Source organism: Falco biarmicus, chromosome 15, assembly GCF_023638135.1.
Source record: "Falco biarmicus isolate bFalBia1 chromosome 15, bFalBia1.pri, whole genome shotgun sequence".
Classification (NCBI taxonomy): domain Eukaryota; kingdom Metazoa; phylum Chordata; class Aves; order Falconiformes; family Falconidae; genus Falco; species Falco biarmicus.
This window is the reverse complement of record NC_079302.1, coordinates 554,384-577,432: the sequence shown is the minus strand read 5'-3', so window position 1 is coordinate 577,432 and position 23,049 is coordinate 554,384. Positions and strand designations below refer to the sequence as shown.

Below are 23,049 nucleotides of genomic sequence, written 5' to 3'. Positions count from 1 at the left end.
TGAGAAGAGGAAATCCCAAGGAAGGTCTTCTGCCTCCTCCCTCGTTACAAGGCGCTGGGAAACCATTTGCGCCCTGTGGCAGCACATAACAGACCCAGCACGGGGGTTATGCAGGCAGAAAAAAGCTGCCACTGATTAAGAAACCTTAGACCCTAGGCCTGTCTTTTCTTTCCTGATCACAGAGACGTGACATGCAGCTGCCTTCTGTGATGCCAAGAGATGTCAGCCTTAGCAGCCACACAAAAGATCCCTGAGAAGACAGCATGACAAAGAACAAGTAGGAAATGATCTAAGAATGATGCTTTTTCCTTTCTGCAGGGAGAGCAAACACTTCCATCAGTCCATAACAAGCCTTTGGCACCTGTCAATATGGCAAAAATCAGGCACTTAGGGAGGCAGGAAAAGAAGATGACAGTGGAGCAAGGAGGAGACACAGCCACTTTTGTCAGCAGGTTACATCAGCCCCCAGCTAAGCTCTCTCGCCCACGCCCGCGCTGCTCCCATCAGGCAGCCTCAGCAGCACCGTGCCCGGAGTCTGTCTGAAGAGCCTTTGGTGAAGCGGCTGATGGAGCAGGTTCCCAGGACCTGCCTCCTGGCACGTCTCCATGAGAGCAGCAGCTGCCCTGAAAAGCAGAGATGCTCACCATGGGGGAACTCAGCCCCGTGGAGTCAGCAGGGGGGATCATCACACACACAGAGTCACAGAGCGGCTGGGGCTGGCGAGACCTCTGGAGATCATCTGGTCCAAGCCACTGCTCAAGCAGAGCCCGTCTTTATTGCAGGGAAAGAAACCGTCCCTGAGCCGCCTCGTATTACTGCTCTAGTGACTGATCAGCCCCAGGACTGGCAGAGATGGCGGTGAAGCACGACAGGCTTTATTGCCCAGTCCCATGGGTTAGGGCCCTGAGGCAACGGAGGGGCAGATGTTCCCTGCAAGCCCCCCGGCTACACCGCGAGCTGCCCGGGGAGGAGGGAGGCATTGCACCGGGGCAGCAGCACCCGAACAGCTCTGCGGGTCACTGCCTGCGACAGGCATGCAAACCCATCATTTCAACACCAGTACCAGCCATCCCTGGTGGCTTGCTCTCGCCACAGGTGGAAAGCGGGTTTTCATGGTGGATTCAAAGAAAGCTGCCCTGGGAATCCCTCCCCCACTTGGAGGTTACCGTTGTCCCCCAAACAGCTGGAAAAGCAGCAAGGAGGAAATTCGCCCCCCTCCCCCTTGGCCCAGGAGGCTGAGCCTGGCCTCTCGCACGCTGCCTGATGCTTTACCCGCAGACCCAACCAAGCCCACAGAGCCAGGCCTGGGTGAACCAGCTCCACAAATCCAGCCCACCTAGCGTGGAGCAGAACAAACCTCCTCCCAACCCTGTTTTTAAGCCCCTCACAGATCCCACCTCCAGTGAGCGGCACATCCCACCCAGCCTCCGCACAGGAGCCCTCCCTGGCTGCACCAGCCCTGCCCCCCCCGCCAGGGCAGCGACCCAACCTCCTCCTGCCACGCAGCTTGTCAGCTGCAGCCTCCATCAGTTCAACGGCCTTTCCCTGCGGCTGGCCTCCGGAGATGCCCTGCAACGCGACGGAGCCCACACGCTCTGTAGCTACACAACCCTTACCGTTATATTTTTGTGCAACACCACAGCTGGTTGGGCCCCCAGCAGGTGTGAAACTCACCTCACCACAGGCAGGCTGAGGACAAACTTCACACCCCAGACTCTGTCACAAACAGCAGTCTGACACAAAGCAAACGCAGACCTAATGGGGAAAGTGTCGGGAAATCCATGCCCTTCCAGGAGCAAAGGGCCACAGGGGCCTCTTGATCTCAGAGCTCCAAAGACACGACTCTCCGTTAAATACCACCCAGAAAACAGAGGGAAAACTTGTAAAGATGATCCAGACTCATTTCTGCACCAACATCTATGCAAGCTGTCTATTTTACTGAGGGGTGCCCCAGCTAACACTGCCCCCAGAACCAGGCTCCTCTCGCTGCGTTGGGACGGAATATCTTGCTTTCTCTCCGAGACAGCAATATGGAAACGTTGCATGTAAAAATCAGGCCACAGGCTGCTACAGACCAGTCAATTTTCATTGGGAAACAGCCCCAAAGATACTTACCATCTCTACACAGAAGGATGCAGGGATGACAGCCTGATTGGAGAGGTGGAGAGTTTTGGACGCATCTTGTAGAACTTCAATACTGTCGGAATTGATCTCACTCAGATGCACGTAGACAACCCGTTCTTCTCCAATGCTCACTAAACAGATATTCTGCTCCAGGAAGCAGGTAGGAAAGAAAAAAGAAAAGCAGGGGAAGTTAAAAAATATGAGACAGCTCTAAGTGTCCTCCTGGACGGGGCGATAAGTACGGCTGTTGGAAGTTTTCAGTGTTGCAAGGCTGAAACAGAAGGCCTGGGGCAAGTGCAGGCTCGGGAGTGACCCCATCTGAAAGCCACAAGCTCCCGTTCTCAGGGGACAGAGAAACCCTGGGTCCCACGCTCTCCTTTCCAGACCTCCTCCACAGTTAGCTCTCCTTTCTCTGCCTTGTGCCTGCTCCCGCTCCTTCTGCCGCTCAGCCTTGCCCCAAACCTCCCTGACCGCTGCTGCTGCACAGCGACACTTGGACAGTTACTTCTCTGACATTCCCAAAAATGCACCTCTGAAAACCAGCAGAAGCCAGAAGCGAAGCAGGCTCTTCAGAGCAGAGATCGTGCAAGTTATGGCCTCTGATGTGTGCTTATGTGTATTCCTGGTATGGCATGAATAACAGGCATTAATTATTCATTACATCATTCAAGCGGTGTTTTTTCTCTTGACAGTCAGACCCAAAAGCTTTCTCCTTGCAGAACTGGCACAGACTACTGTAGGAGGAACACAGATCCCTTTGCTAAACCACCTTCCCACATCATCAAAAACAACGAGAATTTGTCCACCCTTGCGGTGGATTTCACTGGTTCCAAACACCTCAACACTTCAACAGGATCTGAATGCATAGAACTCCCAACACTGACCAGACGCCGTAGGATTCACTGGAGGGCACAGAGTACGATTTAACCGAAAAAGAAACCAGCTTCCACGATGTAAAACCTTTAATGATGTCTGGCTCAAGGAAGTGGTATTGACCGCTGTCAGAATCACCAGCCCAACTCAGCCAGAAGCAGCAGCATCCAGAAATGCTCATCCCTTGACAGGGCACTGCTGCGTGCAACTAAGAGCCAAAAACCTCACCTACCAAGGCTGGGGCCTCCAAAATAAGGAACTGAAGCCATGCACGATGATGCATGTCTGGGCGATGCTGCCCAAAGCTCCCGGGAAGGAGGAGCTGCAGGGAAGAGCTGCGCCTCGCCAGCCAGCTCAGCTTCCCGGTGACAGCGGGACAGCAGCAGCAAAGGCAGGGCAGAGCCCTTTGGGGATGAGCGGAACAACATCTGGAGGATGCCCAGGAGAGCTGCCTTCTGTCAGCCTGTGTACTAACACCACGCATCCTCACCACCAAGGAGAGGGCTTCAAAAACCCCAACCCCTTCATCTACAGGGTTCTAAAAGGGACAAGGAAAATGCCATTCAACAGCGTTACAGGCAACATGGCACAGGGAAAGGCAGCAACAAGCGATGGCAGCTCTGCCATCGGCAATATTGCCACAGCTACAGACACAGCCGCCGCCCCCCCCCAGCACCGCTGGCTTTGTCAATAGGTAGGTCATGTCACATTTGATCACTTAGGAACGACGAGCATCTGACCCTGGCGGACAGCTGTGCTCCAGTGCCCGCTTATTCCGACAGCAGCCAGCTGCCAAACCCCCTGCCCGCGGCACACGAGGCTGCCTTGCACCAGTAACGCCAGCGCTGGGATTTACCAGCTCCTTCATGCAGATGCCACACGCCAAACTGGAGCGGGCACACGGTCACCTGCAAACCAAATACCCGACAACAGAGCTGTGGAGGGACTCTGCACAACCTGGATGAAAGATCTGTACCACGTTCCGCCTGAAACGGTGGTAAAGACCAGGCATCGACACTGGGCACCCCAGCCTAAGGCAAGAACGAGCTTTGAAGTTCTATTGGAACACGCAGCCAGTCCCAAGGTCAGACTTGCACCCGTACGGGTAGGATCTGCCACCAGTGCAGGACACGTAACAAGACAGCCAGCTCTTCTGCCAGCCCAGAAAGCTTTGGGTGCGTCAGCTACCGCGGAACTACTGGAACTGCACTGCAACCTGAAGACAGACCTATAGAAAATGCAACACATCTAGTCCTTTCTTTAGGCACAGCTACGCTTCTCCAGCTGAAATGCTCGCCCTTTGCGCAAAACATTGACACGCTCACGTCCAAATAGAAAAGATTAAGGTAAGGTCAACTTTCAATTTATAAATTGTTAGCCCAAGGGTAAAAGCTTTTCAAGGTACCTGTAGTTCAAAATCCAGCTGACATTTAAACAACTGGTTATTCCAGTGGGGAGAAACCCTCCTCTTTCGGGGAAGCATGCCTTCTGTTTGCAAGCAACTGTTTTGTCAAACGTGAGACTTCCCTGCAAAGCCTGCATTGCCTGGCCTTGCTGTTGGCTGGTTTACAGGCACATCCCCAGCAGCCAGGGTTGAGATGATCAGTGGCATCCAGGGGATTTGGCATCATCGTTTCAATTCGGTTTATAAAAAGTTTATATCCCTGCAATTGTTTTCAAAATGTCAGCCTTCCTTTCTGTTACAGAAAGCTTCAGGTTCTCGGGAATCCTCTGATATCCCCTTCCGTGCTCAGAGAGAGGACAAGGCATTTTAAAACAGCTGCTTCAAAAGTTAGTATCCTTTTAAATTAAAGTTTAATTAACTAAATTTGTTCTTGATTTCAGCCAGTGGAAGCCAGGACACCAGATACAACATTCTCTTGCCTACACTTTGTTGTTGCTGCTGTATATGCCTGAATGCAAATGTCCTGTAGGAGCCTTTAGTCCAGGAATGCTTTGCCTCACCCCTTTTCAAGCTTGGTAGGGAAAAAAAAAGAAAAGAAAAAAAAGCTTGTGCTCCAGATGCAAGCAGTGTGGAGTCTCATGCGTCTTTGGCTGGGGCTTTTGGCAAAGAGATATGATGGATATTTCTCAGGCGGGATGGACCTGACTTTCAGGAAAGCTTAAATCCAGCTTTACAGAAATCATCATTTCAGCACGGTCTCTTACACCGCTCTTGCTTTAGTGGTATTCAGCGATGTCCCCGTGCGCTCCCGAACAAGAGTTCTAATGAAGCAGCGGTTGCTGCTCATCTCGTAACGCAGGAGAGCGAGAGACCCAGGAATTGCTCTGGGTTTCAGACTGGGCTTGTTATCCCGCCTCACACGTCCGTAATTAAACACCATCTCAGACACTTAGATTTCCACCTAAGAGGACACCACCCTTCTCTAGGCATTAGCTGCTACTTATGCCATGAATCCCTTCTTTCCGTGTCCGCACCAGCCACATATTGTCACGTTCTCCTTTTCCCTGGCAGAACCCCTGTACACTTTATGCCCACCAAGATGAGTCACACAAAGGCACGCATCTCGCCTAGCACTCACCAGCGGGGATCTTTCATTCCCAAACACTGAGACACTAGCCACAGTGTCCTGCCTTCCTATCGCCTGGGCTTCCAGCGTCAACGGCATCTCCACCGAGCTGTGAGGCTGGATAATCCCACACGGCACAGGGCTGGAGTACCACACAGCAGCATCCTCCTTGTGCTCCTATAAGGGACAGAATCAAAGACAACTTCAGAGTGACCTCTGAGGAAACTCCAAGCTTCTTAACATCCACCACAACGGCAATTCACCCACATTTTTAAAAATCCCTAGGAGAAAGCAGAAAGGCACAACACAAGGAGCAAGATTTGTATGGGCCTAATTAGCATCCTCACAGGGTCCAAAAGCTGCTGCACTCGCAAACGCCCACTCCGGTCCTGGCGGCCTCCTTGCAGCAGCTTTTCACAACCCTCAAAGTTCTCCTGCATGAAAGCACCCCAAAGACTAGAACCGAAACTGCTTCCTGAAGAGTTCAAACCGCTCCTGAAGTTCATATTCAGGTAGCTTCCCGTTCTCTCCAAAACTTTAGGTTTGAATATAAAACAGCAAGGTCTTATCCAAACCCCGTTTCTTTCCTAACAAACCCCTCGATAACGACGTTTGAGGGCAGGAGGCGAACACGACGCCAAGCCTGAGGAAGGACTCCATAGCAGCCTGGAAGATCGCTGTCGTTCACAAGGGTCAGCATCCACTCGCAAGGGAACTTCAGAAAGCACCGTCCAAATGTCAGAACAGGGCTGAGCACGGGCAGTGGAGGAACGACACATCCGGGTGAAGAGATGACCAAAGGGAATTAGAGACACTGAGAGAATGTAGAAGTTGTTTACTCCCCAAACAGCATGAAACAGACACAAGGCATTTGTCTCTGCCAGATAGACATTTCCTACCTCTACGGCAATCGATCACCTCTAACTTCTTCTTACTCAACAGCCTCTTGTAAAGGAGGGGCAGCCCCAGACTCCCGTGGCAGAGGCTGCCCAGTGCCCTGCCCCAGTGCTCTCTCATCAAGCTTTGCCCCTCCCTTGCCCCAGGAGGCCGGCAAGGACCCTCCCACAGTCCCAGCAAGGCACGAGCTCTGCGGGAGCCTTCCCGCTGAGGACCAGCGCTCCCCAAAGCTCAAGGAAAACAAGACTCCCGCATCTCAGTAAAAGCAACTCCCTCCTCTCCCGTACTGCTCTCGCCCTGCCTGAAACCTCAGCCGCTTGCCCCCGCGATGGAGGGCACCAGCACCGCCTGCCTCTCGCACTGGGTGACCAGCCTCTCCCAGCTCCTGCAGCTGCCTGGGTCCTCCACACACCAGCCCACACACTGACTCTTCCCATTCCCACTCGTTTTACAAAATTGCAGCCCAGGCACCCAGTGGGTGACTCTGCCGGGGAGAGGGAACCGCACCAGCAACTGCGTCCCTCTCGTCATTAAACTGGCACCCGCTGCGGCGCAACGGCATTGAACGACGCTGCAGCTTTTGGCTTAAGTCTGGGAACGTTCATGCTCAAGAGAACCAGAGAAACCTGAGCTCACCTGCCACACCAAGGACTAGTTTCCCCTCACCACTCCTGCCGTAAGCCCCTTTCCCATTTGCACACGCCTTCATTAACTGAGCCAGACCCCAGCTTCCAGCAGGCTGCTCGCCGCCTTCCAAACAAATGCTGCATTTTGGGCCAACCCAGCACAAGCCCACCGCTTGCAGGGAGAAGCAGGGGCAGTCCTTTGGAGATTCATTACTCCTCACGTCCCAGACAACAGGCCAATAGTGAATATAATCACTGCTCCCTTAAAAATAAAATAAACCAAAAAAAAAAAGACAGAGGCATGGCCCTGAGCACTGAGCACAGGTGCCTCTCAACATGGGCTGCTTTCAAAGCACGGCTGTGCTCACAGCGAGCTGGGCAGAACTAGCTCGTTAAGCAACATTTCTCATTTGGAGCTGAAGCCAGGACACCCCACGCCAGGCAGCGTGCTGGGCATGGGTACGCGGGGAAAGGTGGCCAGCTGCAAGGAAAGCGCCGGTACCTGGCTGTGAGAGGCACGCCAACACCTCCTGGCCAACACCATCCACGTCCACCACCAGCGCCAGCTCGTATCGCCCCACCGTGTTGGAACACAGGGTGACCTGGTAGAGGAGAAGAGCGTCAGATACTTAATCACTGCCAGAAGCCACCAGCCACGCGTGGTGTCCTCTGGCTCTCACCCACGGTCAGGAAAGGGAGCGATATTTTGCCTTAGTTCTCCTGCTGGTCCACGTGTAGACCACTGTCTTTCCGAGTAACAAAACTCTTCTGGCGATATCCGATTTATTAAGTACGCCTTGCATACCAGGGCATATGTAAGCTAAATTAAAGCACAATTCATGTTCTACTTGCCACTGGGACCAATTTTTACTCTCGACTACAACAGCATAAATCCAGAGGAAATCTGTTGACTTTCACAGAATGAGTCCAGCTTTACAGTGGGAAGCCGAGGGCAAAACGTGGCCCAGCAGCAGCTGTGCAGCTCACGGCTGCTGGAGCTTTTCCAGTCCTCGCTGCAGTGGATGCAACCATTCTGCTCCACACGAGAGGAAAGATAAGACCGGGAAGAATAGCAAACTGCTTTATGCAATGACATCTTTCTTTTAACAGTCACCTTCTGTCCCCATCCTTCCTCGGCCCACTTTAAATCAAATTGCTCTAAGCAGCTCAGACACACACGCGTGGCTTCTGTGCTTGACCGGAGGGTACATGATCCTTGGCTTACAACTTTGGAAACAAAACGGTGCTCCGCCCCAGAGTACCCCAGCTCACAAAAACCTAACACGAACACCGATCTCTTACTTGCGTTATGCCCAAAGCCAGCAGCACTACAGCCCTCCTGCGCACCAGTGAAGCTTCAGCTCCACCTGCTGAAGCACGTACGGCCGGGCTCGTGCCATACCTGGATACCCAGGGCTCCTTGGGAGCGGATGGTCCCCTTGCAGGGCATTATGGTGAATTCAGTTGGCTTGATGTGATGTTGGGCTCCCTTTCTCCAGGACGGGCAAGTGTTGTCTGATATCTGAGCAAAACTGGTGACGCTGCGCTGTCCTGAGCCTTCACCAGGGATGCGAAGGTTGAAAGTCATGGGAACCAAGGAGGTGTTAGTGAGGCGACACGGCAGGGTGCGAGGAAAGCCTGGGAAGGTGAGACAAATATCAGTTAAGTCCCCGGTTATCCCGTGATTCCTGGTGTGACTCTCCTGTTAGGATAGACCGGTGCTTGTTGTTTATCTCTTTTCAGTGTGAATGAGAGGTAATGGAGAAGCTCAGGGAGGAGTGAGTTGTGACTGAAGTTGCTTTTTCCATGGATGGCACAGCTTGCTTCCTTGGCAATGGGCAGTGCCGTTGGTGCTGAAGAGCTGTCTCTACCTGTGAGGAGCTCTCTCACCTGCCCCCAAACCAGCCCCAACTCTTTCTCACTGATCAGTGTGCACCCAGACAGAGCATTTATTCTGAAAATTCAGTCTGTAAAATCCCCATTAACTCCATGAACATTCCCCCAGTTTTCAATATATGAAAGTAGGGCATTGTCATGTAAGGAAAAGAAAGGATGAGACCGGGCACTACAACATGATGCATTGCACTCTAATGCAGTTTCTCTAGGCAGGACCCTTAAGGCATCTCCTGTTTCTGGGCAACCAGACTGAGCACATGACAACTCAGCCCACCTCACTGCACGCAAACCTGACGCTTCCTTAGAAATGAGCAGGAACTGTGTCTCACCTTACCTAACACACGGGGACATCACATCCACACTGCCTTTGATTACTGCCCACAAAGCCTGACATCACTCCAGCTCTGACACTTGCTTTCCACAACGGAAAACCAGTGGTACAACCACACTGGGTGAGGGGGTGGCTGTTCTGCAGAGGCAGGACACCAGCCCGCAGCTTGGTCTGGAGCGGACACCAGCTCTGCCAGAAGACACCTCCCATGCCCTGCTTACCAAGTGCTATTTGAATAAAGACAGGGAGGAAAACCACCCGCAGACACAGCAGATAGTTCCTCTGTGCCCAGCAGCAGTGACCATTGCCCACCGCCAGCAATTACTCCGGCAGGGAGGCGGGGGTGGGGCACAGAAAGGACATGCACCAACTGACCCACTGCACAGCCCCAAATGGGACCGAAGTCACCAGATGCAGACAACAGCCAGCAGCACAGTGACAAGAAGCAAAAATACAATAGCTGCCTTCAGCTGAAAAGGCCTTGTTAATGAAATCAGATTAAAGTAGGATGAACCTCCTATTACACAACCGCATTTCTGCCGGTGCGTTTCTTGTGGGTCTATTTATTCAAAAGGAAGCAGAGAAGTGGCCGAGTGGTGATGCAGGGAGAGGGGGAAGTGGCTCAGGGAAAGTATTGAGATTTCCTAGAAAGTCCACGAACAGCATGAAACCACAGAGGCATCCTGGGCACAGAATGATCATGGCCCTTCAATCAATCCCCAATTGATTTCACATGTAAACTTTAGAACATCTCAGTACAAAGCCTTTTCTCTGAGACTCGAGATGGAGAATCAGAATCTGCATTTCAGTGGAGATGCTCTGGGTGCTCAGCCACCGGCTCCGTCAGTGGAGCAGTGCTTCGGCTGGGGAAGGAGAAGGAGCCCACATCTCTGGAGACATCACTGCCCAAACCAATGCCGAGCTACTGCCTGGGCTTATTACCGGGCAGGTGATAACGAGGAGCCCTCACAGCACAAATTAACAGCTCACGCTAAAGGTCAAGTGGGTAAGTGGTGTCCTCGCCTTGCAACAGGAACGTTCACCCTGAGCAGCCACAGGCTAGCGTGTGGCTCCAACTCCCTTCTCCTGCAGCCCCATCCCCTGGGCCCTTCTGGGACAAGGGCTTTCACCATCATTCTGCCGCCAAGGATTGGGAGGTTGGGGCTGAGCAGGCTCTGAGGGCACCAGGAAAATCCTGACTTTCTATTCCTTTGGTCCTGTTTGATCTCACGGCAGCAAAATACCACCTGAGCAAGCGGCAGCCCTGGTTCTAACACCCTGAAGGCTGCTGTGGAGGAACACAAGTGACAGACGCTCCCAAAGCGCTTCATTTCAGTAAGGCACAGACCTCCCCACCAGCGGTCCAAGCCCAGGGCACACTCACCAAAGGAGACGTCGCCGAATGGAGGGAAGGTACATGGAAAGGGAAAGTCGGTCCGATGACACAGCCCCTGTAAGGACAAAGGCAGAGGAGGAACTGGCTTGGTTAAAAAGAACTGCAAAGTGTTCGGCTTTTGTTACCACCGGGACGGATAGAAGCTGGTCTCAGCAGCACGGTGGGTTTCAAATCAACCCGTCACCCCTGCGCTCGGCACAGCATCCCTGTGCACAGGGGCAGCCAAAGCAACGTGGTCAGCAGGTGGCAGCTGCTGAGGTGGCTCAGGGCACCAGGGCAGGCAGGGTACACCCCCAGGTTGCTGCTGGCCCAGTGAAGGACCCTGAACAAGTGATGGCTCTGTGCCTCAGTTTCCCCATCTGTCATGTGACGGGCAGAGCTGTCCATGCAGAAGCAGGTTCATTGTAACTAGCCCTCTCAGCCACAGGTTCCCTGCTTTGGTATCTCTTTGCTGGAACTGGCCTTTCCACGGGCTAGATGGACATCTTCCTCAGACCTTATTCCACACTACCATTATGCGTGCAGGATTTTGAGGCACGAATCCACAGGAGCCCCAGACATCTACTGAGAAACGCAGCACAAGTTCTACACAGTGGATGGCGGAATCTTGGAGGAAAGTATCAGCTTGTCACCAGTGCACCGGCTGACACATCCAAGAGCAAGACTGTTTGCACCACCAAACATGAGTGTCCTGAAGCCACCACACCAGCCCGCCCATCCCTAAATTCAGAGAGGTTCCAAACTCCCAAACTCACCAACATCCACTGAAATCAGCACTTGAAGCTGCACAACATTCATTAATTTCATGGTTGATGCCAATCAATGCCAGCTCTGCCTCTTGGTGAAAAAAACAAATACAGATCAAGGAGCACAGTGACCCGTGCCTCCTAGTTTTATTCACAGGACTGCCACCGGGTCTCTCGTACACATGAACAGACCCCAGCCTCCCGCAGGAGGGACCTGCACTCACCCGTGGTGTCCCAGTTCCAGCATCCCTTTCTAAAGAGCAAAAGAACAAGCGTTCAGGACCTCGTCAGGTCTGTTTCCAAGCAAAGAGTGATCACCTATGGTTTGGGCATCTTCTGACTGCACAATCAAAAAGCACTCAAAATCTGACTTTCAGGAGTTTCAATCCCATGCTAATTCTCGATTCCTGGAGCTGAATCCGTTCCTGAGAACAAGTTAGGTAGCAAATCCCTTCTGGCAATGAGGTTCCCTCTCCAAGGACCTCACGTAATCAGACTTAACCTGCCAAGCCCCAGCATCCTACTCTGGATGGAGCAAAGGGAGCAGACATGCTTTCCGTAATAGCACTTGCCAAAAGACGATAGAAAACTGCCTCCAAACCAGCCACAACTGGGTCTCACACTGGGAAACTGCCAAGGGTGAGCCTTGCAGCGAGGGGGGAAATAACTGCCGTTTCTGCTGAGCACACAGGAGCTGTGCTCAAGGAAGTCAGACCTGAAGGACTGCCCAGAGGGCTCGGCCAAGCAGCCAGCCCAGAGCCCTGTGCGCTACAGCCGGTAACAGCGCAGCTTGCAAGAGAACGGGGGAAGAGGGCAGTCTTTATGGCAACAGCCACATCTTCCAATAGTGCTTCTGAAGGGAGATCGGGGTCCTCGCAGAGCAGGAAGGAGCACAAGGTAGGAGAGGAACCACCTGCACTCCCACCGCTGTTCCTTCCTCTGCAGCCCCGTGTCCCACCAGCCAGCTCATCTCCACTCAAAAGAACTGGGAGTTTTTCCCTCCCTGGAGAACTAAATCCAGTGCACAACCCCCCCTGAAGAGGGAGGCTCGGCTTGCCCCGGTGGGTGGGCATCTCAAAAGCATTTGAAACAAACAGCTTGAGTTGTGGGGCTGGAGAATGAGAGATAAGGGCTGGACAGGGGTCCTTGGAACAAAGGCAAGACAGAAAGCAAGGAGGCAGATGCCATCTCGAGGAGAGGAGTCTGCAGTGGGAATTACTGTGGAGGCACCCCCCAGGCTCCTGTAACCCTCCTCACCTGACGGTCAAGGTCACGGGCTCAGGGGACCCATCCACACTGAACCGGAATCCTTCTGTGAACTGCCCCAGGGCGGTGGAACTGAAGGAGATCTGGATGACTTGGAGGACATCTGGTAAAACGATGCCCTCCTGGGGGAGAAAGGAGAAGCAGGAGCCCAGAGCGGTCGCCGGAAGGACCAACTTGGAGGGGGCATCAATGACTCCTTTGTTAAACAGGATCACCTGCAGCAGCAAGAAAGCAAAATGGAAATACATGAGGAATCTTCTTTCCTTACAGAAGGCTGATTTGTTTTCTAATTAAACTTCTACAAAAGGCAGAAGATGCTGTGTGCTGCTGCTTGGCTGAAGCCAAAGAAAACACAACAGGACAGTTTCTGCCTTTGGGTTTTTGCATGCAAAACAGCGATAACTTCACATAAACAGAGTCACTCTGGGTTTATTCCACTGACACAGAGCAGTCCGCTTGGACTTGCAGGGCTGAGGATGTGCTCAGCATCACCAAGGCGATGCAGACCTGCCCCAAAGAGCAGCAAAGGGCGGTCGCAGCATTACTAGCGAATCGTCACCTAACTGCCCCCGCTCCAGATGAGCCCAGTCCTGCCAAGGGCAAAACACATTCAGCTCCCGTTACAGCCAGCAAGTTTACTGGATGTAGAAAATACCTTGGGACAGCCCCATAACCAGCTTCAGCAGCACTCCCCGACTCTGCTAGGGTACGTCAGTGAGGCGCATTTTATTCTTTTCTTTGATCTGAGAGTCTCTTTGTCTTTGCTCAACCAGACATGTCAAGAAAGGATGAGAGTGAGGGGCATAGCAGCTCCACCTGCTCTAAAGAATCTCTTTCATAAATATTCACAGCCATCATCTACTAATTTACCATTATTTACTGTTCCAACAAGCTACACAATCCTGCAGCATTTGCTGAGATTCAGCAAGAAATGCCCACACCTGCCTGTGAGTATCAGCACACTGGTGGTCACCAAACCTACCCAAAGCAAAGCTCTACAGTTTCCGAAGGCTGCAGGTGAAATCCGGCCATTTCTGTGGACTTATCTACCTGCTTGGCAGTTATTTTCCCTAACTTTTGTCCTCGCAAAACCTGTCAGAAAAACTGAGACAGAAGCAGAGGTACAGCCCTTATTTTTTTAATTTTGCAGCTGCTTTTGAAAACATTCCTGTATTCAAATTCTGCACTGGTAACTTGGAAACTACTCGTATGTTTTACACCTTAATTACAAATTGCACCTAGGGATCCTACACCGAAGTTCACCTCCAGTCTGGCTACTTAATACAGCACTTGGAGTATCATCTACTTATTCACATTTTCTCCAGTAATGAAACCAACACATTGATATATACAGAATCAATAAAGAATCAGCATTAAAAAATGCATACATACAGTGCACAATATTTTGGCAAGAAAACACCTTAACGTGTCCTTCCCTGCAACAGTCAAGCTTTTGAAAGTGTCTGGCACGATGTATTGCCTCATTTTCTACCGCCTCCAGTTGCTGTATCTTGGGGGTTTTTTTGGTTGTTTTTTTTTTGAGAAAACTTGCCACCATCGGCGGGGGGAGGCAAATACCCAGAAAGCTCCTCTGCTTCATTTCCAGAACTGCCCTGCTCTGTTCATAGAGCCAGAGGGGCACCAGGTCTGAAGGGTGGCAGGAGGCTGGTCAGCAGGGACAGCGCTCCCGGTGCCTGCGCGGGCAGCTCTGCGCGGGGAGGCTGGCCGGCTTCCCTCCGGCGCCAGGAGCCAGCAAGTTGCGCTTCACTGAAAGGTGTTTGCAACGGACTCGAGTCGGAACACAACACCTTTGTTCCAGCTGCTTTTTAACTGCCAGGGTACCAGGGCACAGTGCATCTAGGGCTGAAAAAAAAGCCTCTGGATCCTGACCTTTTTGACCCGGTGTTGCTTTCATGTGTCAAGGGCTGGATTTTCTGCATGAAGCCTCCCAGCTGGTCTCAAAGGGAGGTTGCCAAAACGCAGGGATCGGGGCTTTGTGGACAACATACACACCTTTCAGACCCCATCAAAACTATCCAGATTCTGCAAAAACTCCCACATTTAACTTACATCAAATAATGCGTGCACATAACTGCCTGTGTTGCCAGAAATCCAGCAGGTGCACAAAGCTCACTGCTGCCCCAGGGGCCATCAGGATCCACCCCAACCCCAGCAAGCCCCACTGCTCACCTCGTAGCTGGGGGCTGACGCAACAAAAACCTTCCCGATGTCCAGCTGGTCAAAGCTGAAGCGCAGCTGGGGCCCTGTGCTGCTCCCTTTGATGCGCAGGGGCAGCCTGGTCTCACGGCCTGGGGAGAGGTTGCCATGTCAGTACAGAATTCCTTCGGTTCGCCTGGATTTTCCAGGCAGCCTCAGAGCCAGTCCCTGACTCCGGGCTGGGTGGCACCAGCACTAGATGCTCCGCGAGAAGATACGGGACCCTTCTCTTCCCTCAGCAGATCAACTTTGCGGCTGGTTTCTAACTTCTGACGGAGCCCTTGGGCTGGTTTGTAACTTAGCAATCAGTTTGCACCCTCAGAAAGTGATGCTGCATATAAAACATGATTTCTGAATTCCTTCCCATGCACTTAAACGAGCTTTGAAATCCATTCAGAGAAGGCACAAAGCTCACAAAACAGAGCCGGAGAGAAAAATCTGCTGTCTGTATCGCTGCAATCGGAGACGACCGCACAGGAGCTGAGAAGTATGAGCCCAAGCAAGGCAGAGCAGCCTGCTGACAGCGATACCCCAGCAGCCTGCTGACAGCGACACGCGCACCCGAGCGCTGCCTCAAGCAGGCAGAGCATCTCAGCCACCACCTGCGCCTAACGTAGGGCTCCGTACCGGGGTGCTCCAGGGCTCACCGCCTGCAGCAGCGCCTTGTTAAGACGGGGCTTTACGGTCTCCAGAGAGCAGCACTCACCTGTTCCCACCATCAAACCAAGAGCTCAGCTTTGTAAAGACGCCCCACCTGAAGCATACTGAGCAGTTACGGAAAACCAGCCTCCTCGCTACTGAAACCAGATAAGCTCTAAGTGTACTGCTAACACACATATCCCTTGCTGCAAAGGCAACTGAGACCACAAGGCTTACAGCTGAACTCCAGGATGCTGAGTTTCTTCCTTAAGTCTGCTAAGATGGCATAGTGCGGGATCTTTCAGTCTGAAGCCTTTCCTGAACCACTGGAGCAGCCTAAAGTGCCTGAATTCTAGCTCAGATTTTGGCTTAGGTCCCCCTGCTGTTATAGATTTGCTAATAAGTTAAGATTGATTGACTTTATTTGATTGATTATTTGATTTTATAAAATCAATCATGTAATAGAAATATAAGAGGATGGGGAAATGTTATAGATTTGCTAATAAGTTAAGATTGATTGACTTTATTTGATTGATTATTTGATTTTATAAAATCAATCATGTAATAGAAATATAAGAGGATAAGAAAATATATTTTAATGAAACTTATAGTTATAGTAAAAAGCGGCTATAAAAAACCCTCTGTACAGCCCCCTACCAAGGCCGGAGGAATTGGTCAGAATCACCTAGTAGGAATGTTTAGAACTTAGATAACAGACTTAAGATTTGAGATGACTGTTTATATGTAACCTAGGAGGATGTACTAAAATGTCAAAATGAGAATTTATGTGAACTGGGGAGAGTCGAGTGAAGCAACCCATAGTTGCTGGCCAAGAAACAGTAACCTTAAGTGGCAGGTAATTCGGGCAGGGGGAGATCGAGACCACCGACTCACATACCACCTACCCAAATCGTACCCCAGACCCATTTCCGGACCTTTCTAACCTTTATTGCGCAGAATCGGATATGGGAGGAGAGTATGTTAATGATTTATGGGAAATCTTACGATTATGCATGAATATTTAATGAATATGTATGAATGAGTTCTATATAAGGTGTATGACTTTGAACCATGGTGTGCATCAATCGTTAGGGGACTCACTCACGCACCCGGCCGTCCGTAAAGAAATGTCTGCTTATCTACATCACATTGGTGTCGATAAGTTCTTCATTCCAAGATTTCGGTAACAGTTTTGGCAACCCAGATGGGACCTCGCTGAAGGAGACCGGAGGAGTCGGGGACCTAATCGGTTCCAGCCGGCACCGAGGATTTCTCGGGGATGCCCATCGATCCCCGATCCGTAAGGCTCTTCGCGACCTTCCCTGGATTTTGGTAAGACACTTCTTCTTGTAATTGTAGTAAGTGGGTAGGAGTCCCACTATAATAAGTGTATGGCAAGGAGTGGGTTGGAGACCCACCAGTGGGTTTGAGTCTCACTGAGTAAGTCTGCCTGTCCGACGCGGTGAAAGCTGCGCAGGGTTGGACTAAAAGGATCCTTGTGGAAGTGGAAGCCTAGGCGCCTGCCCGTAAGACATAAGCGAAAGCTATTGCAGGGTTGGACAAAAGTGGAAACAAGAGAACCTACATGCTATAGTGTTCTCTAAGGTGGTGCCTCTAACAAGAAGTTAGGAGGGGTTTTTCTTCTGATACAGAATTGTTTATTGTGTCTGTGTATCGAGAAGAAAATTAAGAAGTGTATAATATTGTGTTTTATGTCTTTGTTTAAAATAACAATTGTGGAAAAGTGTGAGTGTGGCTGTAAGGGTGAGACGTGCAATTAAGCACGAAAGCGAGTGTGGAGCGTGGATCCGCGGATCGGGGAGACAGAGTTGAATAATTGTGTATTGTACTGTGAGTGATTATACCATGGCATCTAAGTTAACTCGGTTGTTTAAAAGTAAAAGCATGGGTAATCTTGCTGTAAATGATAAAATCCCGAAAAATTCTCCATTGGGATGTTTATTGGCACATTGGGGAGATTTATATGAGGATTTGCCAAAAAGCCAGATGATTGAGTATTGTAATAATTGGTGGCCTCTGTATACATTGGAAAATCAGGAAAAGTGGCCCATAAATGGAACACTGAATTATAATACTATTCTGCAGTTAATGTTATACTGTAAAAGGGAAGGGAAATGGAGTGAAATGCCATATGTGGATTTGTTCTTTTACCTGAGACAGAGAAAAGACTGGCAGGATGAATGCAAGTTAACTGATGGAGATAATTTTCTGATGGCTGTAACTGCTGATAACAAGAAAGTAAAAAGGTGTTGCTCAACTTGTGAGATCAGGAAAGGTTGTTTAAAGAAAAAGATTGTTACTGAGAGTGATGATGGACCAGAATTAGATATATCCCCTCTTAGGAGAGAAAGGAATCAGGGTCGAGAATCTAGGGCACGAGAACAGGCGATTGAACCGGATAGCAGTGGAACAGGAGATGTGGAAGAGAGATTATCGGAGATTGTAATTCATACTCCTGTTTCACGGAGAACTCGGCAACAGACACAGACTATAGCTCCCCTGCGACAGGGAGTTGGTAGTGATGGACCGGTCTATGTGAAAGTACCTTTTACAGCTATGGATTTGATGACTTGGAAGCAGGCAGCAGGAAATTATAGAGAAGATCCTGAAAAAGTGGGCAAGGTGGCAGATACTATAACTAGAACACAGAATCCAGACTGGAATGATTTACAGGTGATCCTGGATAATGTGTTAGATGATACAGAGAAGCAAATGGTATTAAAAGCTGGTAAAGCTCAGGCAGAGTTGGATGTGATGAGTGGAATTACAGGTGGAACAATAGAACAGAATTTTCCATCTGGGGATCCGCAGTGGGATCCAAATAATGTAACACATAGAGAAAGACTGAGACGGTATCAGAAATGGGTTTTATATGGGATTAGACATGCCATGCCTAAATCTCTGAATTGGTCTAAATTATATGAAGTAAGACAAGATAAAAATGAATCTCCCTCAGCATTTTTGGAAAGATTAAAGGAAGCTGCCAGAAAATATACTGATTTGAGAGTGGAAACAGAGGCAGCACAAATGCAACTGGCTTTGATTTTTATGGGGCAATCGGCACCAGATATAAGGAAAAAACTCCAGAAACTGGAGGGAGAGAATTCAAGGAGTTTGAATACAATGCTGGAAGTTGCATGGAGAGTATATAACAACAGAGAAAGAGAAGAAAGAAAATCAAGGAGAACAGATTTATTGGCAGTAATGACAGGAACGGTAGATAGAGGAAGGGGCAGAGGAAGAGGACGAGGATTTAATGGGAGGGGAGGTTGTATGCACTGTGGCAATCGGAAATTTAATACCCCCTTAGGAGTAAATCAGTGTGCTTTGTGTAGAGAGGAAGGACATCGGAAAAAGGATTGCCCTAGAAACAAGAGTGTTTCTCACGACCTTGCCAAGGTAATGATTTTAGACGACTGAAGGGGACCGGAGGGGAACCCAGCTGAACCTCTGGTTAAAATTTAGCTGGGAGATAAAGAAGTTAAATTTTTAGTAGATACAGGAGCGACATCTTCGGTATTAAATACATGTAAAGGAAAAATAGGAACAAAACCAGCCAATATAATAGGAGCAACAGGGAAAGAAGAAAACCAGGCCATTCCTACAACACCTAGATTTGAAATTTGGAAATAAGATAATTACACACGAATTTTTGTATGTACCAGTATGTCCGGTACCCTTGTTAGGAAGAGATTTGTTGTCTAAATTAAATGCACAAATTGTTTTTGATGAAGGAGAACTTTTCTTGAAAATACCCGAGTCAAAAACGGGAGATATCCTGATGATACAAGAAAGAGTAAAGGAACAAGAAATTCCACCGGAGGTGGATTTGGCAGTGATCCCTACTGTATGGGAAACAGATATTCCTGGCAAATCGAAACTAGCAGAACCGGTTAAAATAGATTTGAAGGAAGGCGCAGGAACAGTGAGAATTCAACAATATCCAATCAAACCGGAAGTGAGACAGGAATTGAAGAAATTGAGTGATAAATTTTTGGAGTATAAAATTTTGGAAGAATGTGAATCTCAGTATAATACTCCTATTTTACCAGTCAGAAAACCCTCGGGTGAATATAGGCTGGTACAAGATTTGAGAGCAGTAAATCAAATAGTTAAGGACATTTATCCTGTAGTAGCAAACCCTTATACACTGTTAACAGCATTAAGGGACACTTATCAACGGTTTACAGTGCTTGATTTAAAAGATGCTTTCTTTTGTATACCTTTGGAAAAAGAAAGCAGAAAACTGTTTGCTTTTGAATGGGAAAATCCTCAAACCGGGCGAAAGATGCAGTTGACATGGACTAGATTACCCCAAGGATTTAAAAACAGTCCAACTATTTTTGGAAATCAATTAGCCAAGGAACTTGAAATGTGGAAACAGGATAAATCAAGACCTGGGCATTTACTTTTACAGTATGTGGATGACATATTGATTGCTACAGAAGAAAGACTTGCCTGTATACAGGTGACTATTGACCTCTTGAATTTCCTGGGACTAAATGGATACGAAGTGTCCAGGAAGAAAGCCCAGACAGCCTGCCAGACTGTGATATATCTGGGCTTTGAGATTTCAAAAGGACAACGACAATTAGGAAAAGATTGCAAAGAAGCTATTTGTGGTATACCTGAGCCGAGAAATATTCATGAACTCAGAGCATTTTTGGGAATGACTGGGTGGTGTCGCCTTTGGATCATGAACTATGGGCTAATAGCTAAACCGCTGTATGAGGCCCAAAAGAATTCCCCCTTTGTATGGGGCCCACAACAGCAAAAGGCTTTTGTAGAGTTAAAACGCGCCTTAATGTCTGCACCTGCTTTGGGACTGCTGGATCTAACCAAAGATTTCCAGGTGTTTGTTCATGAAAGGCAACACCTTGCACTGGGCGTGTTACCCCAGAGGATAGGAAGCTGGAAACGACCAGTCGGATATTTCTCTAAACAACTGGACACAGTGAGTAGAGGGTGGCCAAACTGCCTTCGAGCAGTGGCAGCAACAGTGATGCTCATACAAGAAGCTCGGAAATTGACTTTGGGAAGAACAATAACAGTCTATGTCCCACACATGGTGATAACTGTCCTAGAACAGAAGGGGGGACGCTGGCTGTCTCCCAGCCGAATGATGAAGTACCAGGTGGTATTGACTGAACAGGATGATGTGATTCTAAAAACAACTAACCTGGTAAATCCTGCAGTGTTTTTAAGTTCCATACAGGAAGAAGGACAACTGGAACATGATTGCTTGGCTACCATTGAGTATGTTTATTCCAGTTGTGAGGTTCTGAAGGATGTACCATTGGAGCGACCAGACTGGGAATTGTATACTGATGGAAGCAGCTTTATGGAACAAGGAGTCCGATACGCCGGATATGCGGTAACAACAGATACTACAATTATAGAAGCAGGAGCATTGGCTAGTAACACGTCAGCCCAAAAGGCGGAACTCATCGCTTTAATTCGAGCCTTAGAGATAAGCAAAGACAAGAAAGTAAATATCTGGACTGATTCAAAATATGCCTTTGGGGTAGTGCATGTCCATGGAGCTTTGTGGAAAGAGAGGGGGTTATTGTCCTCTCAAGGATCAAACATTAAACATCAAAGAGAAATTTTATGATTATTGCAAGCAGTTCAAAAGCCAGATCAAGTAGCAATCATGCACTGTAAGGCACATCAGATTGGGAATACAAAAATAATAGCTGGGAATAATTTAGCTGATAAACCAGCAAAGAGGGTAGCAAAGAAACAAGCATCGCAAATGGCAATAATTCCTTCTAAAACAGCAACCCTTCCTAGGGAAAACCCGAGATATTCAGAGGAAGATGACAAATTGGGTCAGTTATTAAATGCTAAGAAAAACTTAGCGGGATGGTGGGTAACTCCTAATGGACAGGTAGTAATTCCACCTCTTGTGATGAGAGAGAGAATTCAAACGAGACATCAAGAATGTCACTGGGGGGCAGAAGCCTTAGTAACATCTTTACGAAAACAAGTAATATCAGTTAAGATGTTGGGAATAGCTAAAATGGTAACTCAAAGTGTGAAGTATGTTTGAAAAATAATCCAATGATTAAGAAAAAGGTTCAAATGGGTAGGCTGAAATCTGGTGTAGAACCTGGAGATTATTGGCAAGTAGATTTTTCAGAGCTACCCAGACAAAATGGGTACCGGTACATCCTGGTAGGGGTTGATACTTTTACAGGATGGCCAGAAGCCCTTCCCTGTCGTACCACACAAGCAAAAGAAGTGGTGAAGTGGTTATTACAAGAAATAATTCCGAGATTTGGAGTTCCTATTGGAATTTCTTCTGACAGAGGTCCACACTTTGTTGCTGAAGTAGTCCAAAGTGTTAGCAAAGTATTGGGTATTAATTGGGACCTACATTTATCTTGGAGACCCCAATCTAGTGGGAAAGTGGAAAGGATGAATCAAACTTTGAAACGACAAATAAGTAAAATTTGTCAAGAAACCAGTCTAAAGTGGCCTCAGGCGCTTCCATTGGCATTATTACGTATCAGGGTACAGCCAAAGAGTGGAACCTCACTCAGTCCTTATGAATTATTATATGGAAAACCATATGAGTCTCCAGAACCAAATCCAAACGTACATGTAAAAGGAAAGCAGGATGTATATAACTATTTGCTTTCTCTAGGAAAAACTTTGGCTGCAATTCGGAGTGCAGTAATTTGGAATAGACCTTTATCCCTGGAAAATTCAGTGTATGATTTCCAACCAGGAGATTATGTCTATGTGAAGACCTGGGCCTCTGAACCTTTACAGGAACGTTGGAAAGCACCTTTCCAAGTACTGTTAACCACTTTTACGGCTATCAAGGTAACAGAATCGGATGCTTGGATCCATTATACTCGAGTGAAGAAAGCACCTATTCCATGGAAGATTATCAACCGTGACCCAAAGACTTTAAATTTGACTTTGAAAAATGTCTAATTTGTCATATCAGGTTATGATCGTTCTTTGGATTCCATTTGGGTTGGTAGGGTTGGCAGGATCATGGGCTGACTTGGTGGACAGGAATGAAAGACAAATAGAGACAGAACAAGTGATTGAAATTCCCAAACAAAAGGCTGAGGAAAATTTGATGGTAGGATTGATTACAGGATTTGCCAATTTACAAAATGTTATGCAGATCACTGCTTGTTTGCCAATACCGAGGGCAGTAGGTGAATCTATTCCATGGGGAATCTTAACCATGAATCTGACCAAATTAGAATATGAAAATGAGACAATGGATTGTAAACAAGAACCTAGGGAAACTTGGGAACTGCAAAAGGTTAAAGTTGGGGAAGAATCACCAGTATATTCAACCATTTGGGAATGTAAAGGACGATTTGTAGCTAAACCGGGATTATATGGAGATTTAGGGAACAAGGGATGGTGTTACTACCCTAAAATGGCTACAACAAACACCAGTGTATGGATAACCGAGACAAAATGTGAGAAAAAGAATCGAACCCTACAGGAAAAGGAA

At 48.8% G+C, this 23,049-nt stretch overlaps 1 pseudogene; it reads right to left on the bottom strand.

Moving 5' to 3' along the window:
• Nucleotides 1-469: 469 nt before the first annotated feature.
• The window catches only part of LOC130159445 (hydrocephalus-inducing protein homolog), a 70,002-nt pseudogene continuing 47,422 nt past the window's right edge, over nucleotides 470-23,049 (bottom strand).